The sequence below is a fragment of the Heptranchias perlo genome, chromosome 28 (genome assembly GCF_035084215.1).
Source record: "Heptranchias perlo isolate sHepPer1 chromosome 28, sHepPer1.hap1, whole genome shotgun sequence".
NCBI lineage: Eukaryota > Metazoa > Chordata > Chondrichthyes > Hexanchiformes > Hexanchidae > Heptranchias > Heptranchias perlo.
Window position 1 is genome coordinate 26,013,909 of NC_090352.1, and position 11,451 is coordinate 26,025,359.

Below are 11,451 nucleotides of genomic sequence, written 5' to 3' on the forward strand. Positions count from 1 at the left end.
AGTACTTAGTGGGTCAATAGATCCTATTGTCCCCAACAGTGTTCTACATGCATAGAATGCATCGCAAGGTGGTATCATTCTTCCCCTGTAGTGTGAATTTGTTTTTAACAGTATGTGGTAAATAACTGCGAGATATTGCATGAATTGGCACAAAGGATTATCGGCTCTGCTTGGGCCATCTCAGAATCATATTGTTCTCTCCTTCCCCAGTTTCGTCCCAACAACTCTTCTTGTACACATGCCTGACACTGCTTCTTCTATCTGTTTCAGTACAAAAAAAATCTCAGAATGAAAACTAAGATGGAATTTTTCATTCACAGTCAGATCTTTTAATGAGCTTCTACATTAATTAGGAAAACAAATATTAATCATGCGTATAACATTAACAACTTTCTTAAAATTGCAACAAGTAAAGCCATAAAAGGTGAAAGTTCTACAGAAAGAGTTTAGACTTGTCTCAAGATTATATTGCTTTTTATAATGAATGCAGTAAGTCCAGTTTTACATGGTGCAGTGCAATGGAGCACCAATTGGTGGCACAGAGTCAAGTCATATCAGTTCATATCTATAATTTCCCCTCCCCCACACACAATGCTGTGGAGGAAGTGCTGTTTTCCTCTTTTAAAATACTCTGAAATTGCTCTCCCAGTGCACTTGTGCACATATTTAGGTATAGGATGGGAAGGAATATTTGAAAGAATACCATCTGCATCTCATAATGGCCAATTCAGATAACTATTGAGAGGGAAGATCTGGGATCTGATTGCCTGTCCATTTGTCCTCATAACCACTGTTGGTGCATGAGCAAGGAGACCAGAGAATGGGGGGAAAGATATAGATGCATCTTATCATCCACCATAATCCGCCACAGGAATGAAAGCAAACAACAGAAGATACATTAGTGGATTTGCAATGAGGCAAAGACTCTCAAGGCATTGGCAGATAATCAAAATAGTGGGTAATAGGAGTACGGATAATTGTGGTCAACATTCCCTTTTGTGGGGTTACAATCCCTTTGAACAGTGTTACATTCGAAGGAAAGGGTTAACTGTGCCCCTTTTAAAACATTACATTTGAAACTGCAAACACAGCATCTGCCAGAATTTGAAAGCTTTTAGAACAACTGCAGGAATTCGAAGAACTTTCAAAAATTTCTAACAGGCCTTTAGCTTGATAAAAGGGAAGAAATCTTTGAGGCTGTTAGAATCGGCGACATCACGGCTATAAAACATGTCTGTGTATAGATCGAAGAGGCCCTATGCATTCAGATTGCCCAAGAGGATTTGAAACCACTATGGCAGTTGGAATTGTTGAACGAAACAGGATCTGCAAAGCCATAAAAGAGTCTCAACAAAGATGAGGGCCCCCACCCACCCCACATTCCAATGGTTTGAGATAATTGCACCTGGTCTTGTCTGATACACATCAAAGAGACCTAGTAATGGATTAAGCCTAGCAACAAAGGGAGCAATTGGACAAAAAGAATGACACTTACCCCCAATATGACATCGTATTGGTCAAAAACAATATAAAAAGACCTCGTGACAAGAACAGACACTGCAGTTGAATAGCTTGAAAAAAAGCTCTGCCTACTGGAAGGATGAACAACAGGAAGACAAAAAGCCCTCACATACCAAAAAAGCTGATCACTTTAACTGCCTTGGTGCAAAAACCCTTGGTTTCTAAAGGTTGTATGTATTTCATGATTTGCCTGTTGTTCGTATGAATTGTTAAATCATTAAATGATCACGTTGCAAACGGGTAGACTAAGGTCTTGCTAAGATTTTGCTTCATGCATGTTTGTATGAATTAGATCATTAAATAATTACTTTTGATTAATGAAACCACCGTGAGCGTGACTTTCTTTGATCGACTATTGTCCAGGTTCAAGAATCACTATTTTATGGTGGAATCACCAAGAGTAAAGTTTTACTTCCAAATATAATGATTATATTAAAGTTATTTAAGATCAGCCATTGTCATGATATTTTTACAAGGCTTTATTGAATAATCACATTATATTGCTGGAAGGAAAATATACCACAGGAATACAGCAGAAACAAAATCCATTTAAAAAAAATTATAAAACAAAAAGCAAAATGCTGAAATTCTGCAACAAAAACATTCTGCAGGTCTGGCAACATCTATGGAAAGAGGAAGGTACGGTTAATGTTTCAGGTCTTGTGTTTTGCAATCTCACCGAGTATGGTTACAAATTCACTTACATGATGCTACACAAAATGTAGATAATCCATTGCTCCTCTTGAATTCTGCCAAATAGTTTTCTAACATGAAAGCAATCAAGAAATTCTTGTAATGCTAGAATAAAACAGTGCAGAGCCATTTTCACCTTCGATGGAATATGATTTAGGTTTACTCTTCATTATGCTAAGAGTTTGGTATCGACCTCCTGGATACCTGTCAGGTGGGCATTTCGGTCGATGATTGCCTCTTATTCTTGATTTAATGCCCAGTGACCAATAGGTTAACTTTAGGGAAATTACTGGAAACAGAAACAGCAGCTCTGGTGCTAAGCAACCGTGTCATTCATTCAAGAAAACCAATAAATTATACTGTTTAAAAAAAAGCACAGGATTATCAGAGTCGCAAATATTTCATACTCTAATAGTTGGTGTTTAGTTCAGTTCGGTATATTTGATGTAATCTTGGGAGTCTTACTATTGGAATCATATGATTAGCCTTCTTCTCTTAAAAAGGGGCAGACTGCTTTTGAAGGGATATGCACTCAACAGGAGAAGAATGCAATAGATAATTTCCTTTAAATTCTGCTTCTTGTTGTTAGAAATGCCACAGGGACTAGAGAAAATCAAACTGATATCTAGAGCAGCAAGGAATAATTAAGACTGATTTACACTCCAACTGTAGCATCAGTGCAAAGCAGAACCACTAGAGTTGTAATATAATTGTAGCTTTAAAAAAAGAGGGAAAGCAAGGTAATGAAGGGAAATGTAGATAATAGAAAAAGGGGCCATGACAGAGAAAGAGACTGACAAAAGAGGGAAAATTGAGAATGGAGATAGTTTAACAAAATAACATCAAGCAGGATAATTAGAAGTGGAAGAAAAGCAAACAGTGACAGGAAGATGAATGTTTTTTTTCAAAAAATTTAACTTGTGAACAATGCTACACAATCAGCTCATGATTTTTAAATTTTGTATGTTTCTAAAGGAAATACTTCATTAAAGAAATGAATTTCAAATCAACATACAAAATCAACGTTGCGAAATCATCTGTCTTCCTCAATTCTTCAGATATAAAAAGGGTGCAATTTTTATGAAACTGTTATTTTGCAGTCGTATATTTTGCAGCTGAGAGGATTAGACTAATTTTTTCAGTTTTACTTTATAATATTAATCTATGTGCTCTTTATCTAAATGTCAGCTCAATACCTCATTATTCACTGGAGTCTAAGCTGTGGAAACATTCTGGTGTTGTCTTACTAAAACCATGTATTTTCAAAATATGTCAGGCTTTGTACAATGAGATACTTTATAGATAATCCTCTTAACAATGTACATCAACATTATGAAACCAGTAATGAGTTAATCAGCGGGATAAGAGGAGCACTGAAGGAGGTACACACACAACAAAACCATCTGGGAATGTGACAAGCTGGAACAGAAATAGGAAAAAGAAGATTCTTCACAGCTCCTGACAGTATGTTAAAAAAAAAAGTATAATGCAACATAATGAAACCTATTGACATTTAAAATGAGCAGTGAGACATTCACAGATGATATCTAAAACACACAACTATGCACAGGAAGAGCATTAAACGACGGTTGGCTGGTCTCATATCCGTAATGAGCAGCATTGAGGATTTGTGTGGTACTAAAGTCCATGGTGGTTACTGTAGGTAATGCCTCAGTCTTTATACATGATGATGATGATGATGATGATGGTGTTTTATTAAGTGCAAATCCTAATGAGAAGGCACACTGGAATACCGCAAAGCAAAAGGGCACAATCTCCGCTGAACTGTCAGGGAGTAAAAGAACTAAAACAAAACAAGTTGTTTCATTAACTCAAGCCATTGGTCAAGCATGTCCTGGCAGCCAGTTACAGAGTAGGATTGGAAGAGTTCACTTAGACAAACAGACAGACAGACATATTCTCTCTCTCTCTCGGATCTGAAGCATAATCTGTGATGTTTAGTTGCTAAACTGGGCTGTGTCTTTTACACCTCTAAATAAGTAAACCTAAATAATGGTAGCCACTGTTAAACTGCTATAGTGAATCAGAGGAAAGACGTAGTTGCTTGTAAATTTCAGCCTCTAGATGAGAGACAGGCTCTCCCTCTCTCTTTTTGAAACTACGTGTTGCCTGGTGTGTAACATCAAGTATACCAGACAAGTGCAACACATGAAGCATTAAATACATTAAATAATCTTATGTCTAGCGTGCACTTATCGCACTCCGGACGTCACAAAACTACCGATACAAAACAATAGAACCATAGCAGTTTACAGCCTAGGGGGACGACATTTGGCCCATTACGTCTGTGCTGGTTCTTTGATAGAGCAATCAAATACTAACACCACTGCCTTGCTCTCTGCCCATAGCCTTTTATCTTTCTCGGCTTCAGGTATGTATCCAATTTACCCTTGAACGATACAACGGTTTCTGCCTCAACCACTCCCTGTTGCAAAGCATTCCTTGCTCCAACAACCTTCGGCATAAAATAATTTCTCCTCACTTCTCAGAGGAGAAAACGATCAGTGTTGAAACTCTAACTGGAGTGACCAAAATTGGTTACAAGAAATACTTGTGTTGGGTCTACAAGACATAACAACAATGTGCAAACTGTTTCTTCATGGAACTATAGGGTAAAATCCCCGATCATGCACTCCCAGCGGCCAGAGACATATGAAGGGAGCAGGGTCAGAGAATCGGTGTTTCAGATATGTAGGATAAGTGAATTTACCCTTGTATGACTCCAATGAAAGCATCCTTCTGTAATCCAGGTGTCTCTTTTCAGGCTTGTCCACATTCTGGTGCATCTCAGCCACTCACCCCAAGGCCAGCATTATCTAACCTTATATTATAGGTCATGCTTGATTTGCAGACAGGAAAGAGAGGAAGATAACCTGCTCCCTGTGGATTTGTACAAGAACCTGATTAATATTATAATAAATCTGGTATCACTTTGAAAGACAAAATAGTTTAATTGTTTAACTCTTTTGAGGTCGACGCCCCAGAGTTAATTATCACCTTTTCAGTAAATTTGCAAAGTAATTAGTTAAGAAGCTATTTTGGCCCACAGTGTCTGTATGTTCTGAGATCAGGACATTTTTAATGTTAAAACTACAGTTGACGAGGTCTAATTTTAAGCATCAATGACAGGTCTGACTTTAATAGTCTAACTGGGAGTTATTGTATGTCAATATATCCAGTCACCTTTTCATCAGAACATTTTCCTGTCCTACAGGGAAGGGCAATCCCCATGAAGTCCCCAGACTCCTCCCAAGTGCTGAAGTGTGAGCTTGGTTTCAGGATTGTGAGTGACATGTTCTGGCAGGTGTTCTATGTACTAGTCTCATCTGGCTTGAGCTACTGAGTGCTATTTCTGATGGTATCGTACAGATTCATCTAATATCAAAAACCACATGAGAAAGGTTATATTACAGTTAAGAAGAAATATACCAAGGAAGAAGATGCTGCCAGAGTCTCAGTAAAGGAAGATATAGTTGAGATACTGGATGGGCTAAAAATTGATAAAGAAGAGGTACTTGAAAGTCTAGCTGTACGTAAAGTAGATAAGTCACCCGGACTGGATGGGATGCATCCTAGGTTGCCGAGGGAAGTAAGGGTGGAAATTGCAGAGGTACTGGCCATAATCTTCCAATCATCCGTAGATACGAGGGTGGTGCCAGAGGACTGGAGAATTGCAAATGTTACACTCTTGTTCAAAAAAGTTTGTAAGGATAAACCCAGCAACTATAGGCCAGTCAGTTTAACCTCAGTGGTGGGGAAACTTTTAGAAACGATAATCCGGAACAGAATTAACAGTCATTTAGATGAGTGTGGATTAATTAGGGAAAGTCAGCATGGATTTGTTAAAGGCAAATCGTGTTTAACTAACCTGATAGAGTTTTTTGATGAGGTAACAGAGAGGGTAGATTTGGGCAATGCAGTTGATGTGGTGTATATGGACTTTCAAAAGGCAGTTGATAAAGTGCCACATGGTAGGTTTATCATCAAGATTGGGGCCCATGGAATAAAGGGGGCAGTAGCAACATGGATACAGAATTGGCTAAATGACAGGAAACAGAGAGTAGTGACGAACGGTTGTTTTTCAGATTGGAGGGAGGTGTACAGTGGTGTTCCCCAGGGGTCAGTACTGAGACCACTGCTTTTCTTGATATGTATTAATGACTTGGACTTGGGAGTACAGGGCACAAATTCAAAATCTGCAGATGACACAAAACTTGATAAGGTAGTAAACAGTGAGGAGGATAATGATAGACTTCAAGAGAATATAGGAGGCTGGTAGCATGGACAGAAATGTGACAGATGAAATTTAACGCAAAAAAATGCGAAGTGATACATTTCGGTAGGAAGAACGAGGAGAGGCAATATAAACTAGAGGGCACAACTCTAAAAGGGATATAGGAACAGAGAGATCTGGGAGTATATGTGCACAAATCATTGAAGGTGGCAGGGCAGGTTGAAAAAGCATTAGGAATCCTGGGCTTTATAAATAGAGGCATAGAGTACAAAAGTATGGAAGTCATGATGAACCTTTATAAAACTATGGTTCGGCCACAACTGGAGTATTGTGTCCAGTTCTGGGCACCGCACTTTAGGAAGGATGTGAAGGCCTTAGAGAGGGTGCAGAAGAGATTTACTAGAATGATTCCAGGGATGAGGGACTTTAGTTACGTGGATCGACTGGAGAAGCTCGGGTTGTTCTCCTTGGAAGAGAGATGGTTGCGAGGAGATTTGATAGAGGCGTTCAAAATCATGAAGGATCTAGACAGAGTAGATAGAGAGAAACTGTTCCCATTGGCGGAAGGGTCAAAAATCAGAGGACACAGATTTAAAGTGAATGGCAAAAGAACCAAAGGGAGTTATGAGGAAAAACTTTTTTACGCAGCGAGTGGTTAGGATCTGGAATGCACTGCCAGAGGGGGTGGTAGAGACAGATTCAATCATGGCCTTCAAAAGGGAACTGGATAAGTACTTGAAAGGAAAAAATATGCAGGGCTACGGGAAAAGGGCGGGGGAGTGGGACTAGCTGGATTGCTCTTGCATAGAGCCGGCGCGGACTCGATGGGCCAAATGGCCTCCTTACGCTGTAACCTTTCTGTGGTTCTATATATTCAGAGAGAGAACCCCCAGAGTGTCAAACTTAATTTTCTATATGCTAGCAGTCAGCAAATGCATCATAATATTTGAGTAGTTTCAAACAGAGCATCTTTGAAACCGCTCAAAATTATTACATTGGAAACTACAACTGTTGGATACCCTGAAATTAATCCCAAAAGAGAGTGTCTTGCAGAAGGACGTGACTGATTAAGTCCAGCTAAATCCAAAGCAGCACACAACTAATTTAGGATTAGGATTATACCTGGGTCAAGATTTCCATAAACTGCCGATAAAAATAGCCAATTTGAAAATCTATGTACGAGTGTTTGTTTAAAATAATTCACAAACAAAATGCAGAAAATTCTTTCTGCATACAAATCTTCCAGAAAAGCATCTGGATTTCAAAATGGGCTATTTCTAGATTAAAATTTGACAATGAATTTACTACATCCAAAGCTGTTAGCATTAAAGAGAGAAAAAATTTTGCACTTCAATTGAAATTTCATATTCAAATGATATGGTTAAAGCAGGAATTCTACGTAAATATGAAATGGTTTCGTGCATTAGAATTCTGTGCTAGGGTCAGTTATGAATTTATGTGGAGTCAGCTGTATTAACATTCAAATCATGCCTGCTCTGACAGTATTAACTCGAACATGGTTAAATGGAACACAGATTTGCAGTACTTGTATTTTTTCCGTGGGTTTTACTTTATATGGTCATTGTTTTGATTGCATAGTTTCAGCTAAAGGAAATCAAAAAGATAGTGCGCATCAGGATACTGTGTACTTTCCTCCATTGCTGTTAAAATGGTTTTACTCAAACAGCTGTGGTTTGGAGCAGTGGGACCATGTATATCATTAAGATTTCTAGTTTTGAACCACAGAAAGTTACAGCGCAGAAGGAGGCCATTCAGCCCATCATGTCTGTGCCAGCCGAAAAAGAGCTATCCAGCCTAATCCCACTTTCCAGCTCTTGGTCGGTAGCCTTATAGGTTACAGCACTTCAAGTGCACATCCAAGTACTCTTTAAATGTGTTGAGGGTGTCTTCAGGGTATCCTGAGTAGTTTGCAATGTAATATTTTTGAGCGGTTTCAAAGATGCTCTGTTTGAATCTATTGAAACATTAAGATACATTTGCTGACCCTTTCAGGCAGTGAGTTCCAGACCCCTACCACCCTCAGTGAAAAAAAATTCTCCTCAGCTCACCTCTAATCCTTCTACCAATTACTTTAAATCTATGTCCTGGTCATTGACCCCTCTGCTAAGGGAAATAGGTCCTTCATATCCACTCTATCCAGGCCCCTCAATTTTATACACCTCAATTAAATCCCCCTTCAGCCTCCTTTGTTCCAACGAAAACAACCCCAGCCTATCCAATCTTTCCTCATAACTAAAATTCTCCAGTCCTGGCAACATCCTTGTAAATCAACTCTGTACCCTCTCTAGTGCAATCACACCTTTCCTGTAATGTGGTGACCAGAACTGTACACAGTACTCAAGCTGTGGCCTAACTAGTGTTTTATACAGTTCTAGCATAACCTCCCTGCTCTTATATTCTATGTCTCGGCTAAGAAAGGAAAGTATCCCGTATACCTTCTTAACCACCTTATCTACCTGTTCTGCTACCTTCAGGGATCCATTGACATGCACTCCAAAGTCCCTCTGTTCCTCTACACCTCCCAGTATCCTCCCATTTATTATGTATTCTCTTGCCTTGTTTGCCCTCCCCAAATGAATTATCTCACACTTCTCGGGATTGAATTCCATTTGCCGCTTTTCTGCCCACCTGACCAGTCCATTGATATCTTCCTGCTGTTTACAGCTTTCCCCCTCACTATCAACCACACGGCCAATTTTTGTATCATCTGCAAACTACTTAATCATGCCCCCTGCATTTTAGGTCTAAATCATTAATATATACTACAAAAGGCAAGGGACCCAGCACTGAGCCCTGTGGAACCCCACTGGAAACAGCCTTCCAGTCACAAAAACACCCATCCACCATTACCCTTTGCTTCCGGTCACTGAGCCAATTTTGGATCCAACTTGCCACTTTCCCTTAGATCCCATGGGCTTTTACTTTTCTGACCAGTCTGCCATCTGGGACCTTGTCAAAAGCCTGGCTAAAATCCCTGTAGACTACATCAAATGTGCTACCAGTCGTTGTCCCTCCTTGTTACCTCCTCAAAAATCCAATCAAGTTAGTAAGACACGACCTTCCCGTAACAAATCCATGCTGACTGTCCTTCATAATCCGTGCCTTTCTAAATGACAATTAATACTGTCCCTCAGAATTGTTTCCAATAATTTGCCCACTATCGCGGTTAGGCTGACAGGCCTGTAATTACTCGGCCTATCCTTTTCTCCCTTTTTAAACAATGGTACAACGTTGGCAGTTCTCCAATCCTCCAGCACCACGCCTGTAGCCAGAGAAGGTTGGAAAATGATGGTCAGAGCCTCCACTATTTCTTCCCTTGCTTCTCTTAAAAACCTGGGATACATTTCATCTGGACCTAGCAATTTATCTACTTTCAAAGATGCTAATCCCCTTAATATTTCCTCCATCGCTATGTTTATCCCATCCAATATTTCACATTCCTCCTCAACTACAATGTCTGCATTGTCCCCAGCCTATCTAACATAGGATTTAGCAGAAGCTATGGTTCTGTATTAAATTTCTCATTAAAAGTTAGCTGTTGTGGTTGTTGTTAATATTCTTATTAAAAAACATTAATCTGGGGTTACAAAGTATGAATTTCATTTTAAAATATGAATGGTCATGTGGTACAGCAATAGGTTTCCAATTGGATGATATTGGGTCTCCAGTCATCTACCTTTTACTGCTGTAGCTTTGGTTGTTTATGGCACACCCATCAGGTACAGTAGCATAGTGGTTCTGTTACTGGACTAGTAATCCAGAGGCCTGGACTAATAATCCTGAGACATGAGTTCAAATCCCACCACGGCAGCTGGGGAATTTAAATTCAGTTAATTAAATAAAATGCCCTTTAAGGAAACCTGCTGTCCTTACCTGCTCTGGCCTATTTGTGACTCCAGACCCACAGTGATGTGGTTGATTCTTAACCGCCCTCTGAAATGGCCTAGCAAGCCACCCAGTTGTACAATCCAAACAGACTGCAGCAGTTCAAGGCGGCGGCTCACCACCTTCTCAAGGACAATTAGAGATGGGCAATAAATGCTGGCCTTACCAGCGATGCCCACGAATGAATTAAAAACCTAGTAAATGAAGCAACTTGAACATACATCCTGGCAACTGATCTCCAGATTACATTGGGAGCAGACGTTAGACGCTGGTAAATTGAACAATGCCACTCTTCCATTTGAAAGCATTGACTGGGCACACATGGAAGGAATGTGCCTCATGGGGATAGGAGAAGAATAATTGTTAGGTGTTCCAGTGCTGTCACTGAAAAATTAGTAAGTGGTGCAATCATACTGGAGAACTTATAGGCAGTTAAAGTTCCTGGGCAGTCTGTTCAAAATCTGCTCAATAAAGAAACATTTGTCCTACAGTAGGAGCTATATCTCCTTTGATGCAACCTTTTATAGCATGTTGTTTTGAGGAAAGAGAATGGTGGGATTGTGAAGGAACAAGTATGTTTAGTGACCCAATTACCTCACTTGGTTAGCAGTCAAGTGACTCTGGCTCACCCCTTTCCCCATTTGATATCCTGGCAATTTACTTTGATGTCTAAATTACTGTCCATATGAAATTATGTTGTAGATAATCACATCTATCTATATTAAAAATCTTAGTCTGTGCTCTTTTCCTGATAAAGTACAACTAAATCCAAATGAACACAACTAATTTAGGATTCAGATTACACCTGGGCCAGGAGTTCTATAAACTACAGATGTAAAGAGCCAATTTGAAAATCTTTACAGGAGAGCCTCTTCAAAATTTATTATAGATTCCTAGGTCCACATTTATAATAGGAACTGCCTATGACAACTTATGCTGTAATTATATCCTCCAGCCAGTGGCGGCACGACACCGTCTCAGCTTTGCATCTCCCAACTCCTCAGTCTATACTGCAGAGAAACTCCTTTGCTCCACCTAGCTCTACTTCTCTGCTTACCAAGTTACCATATGTTTTG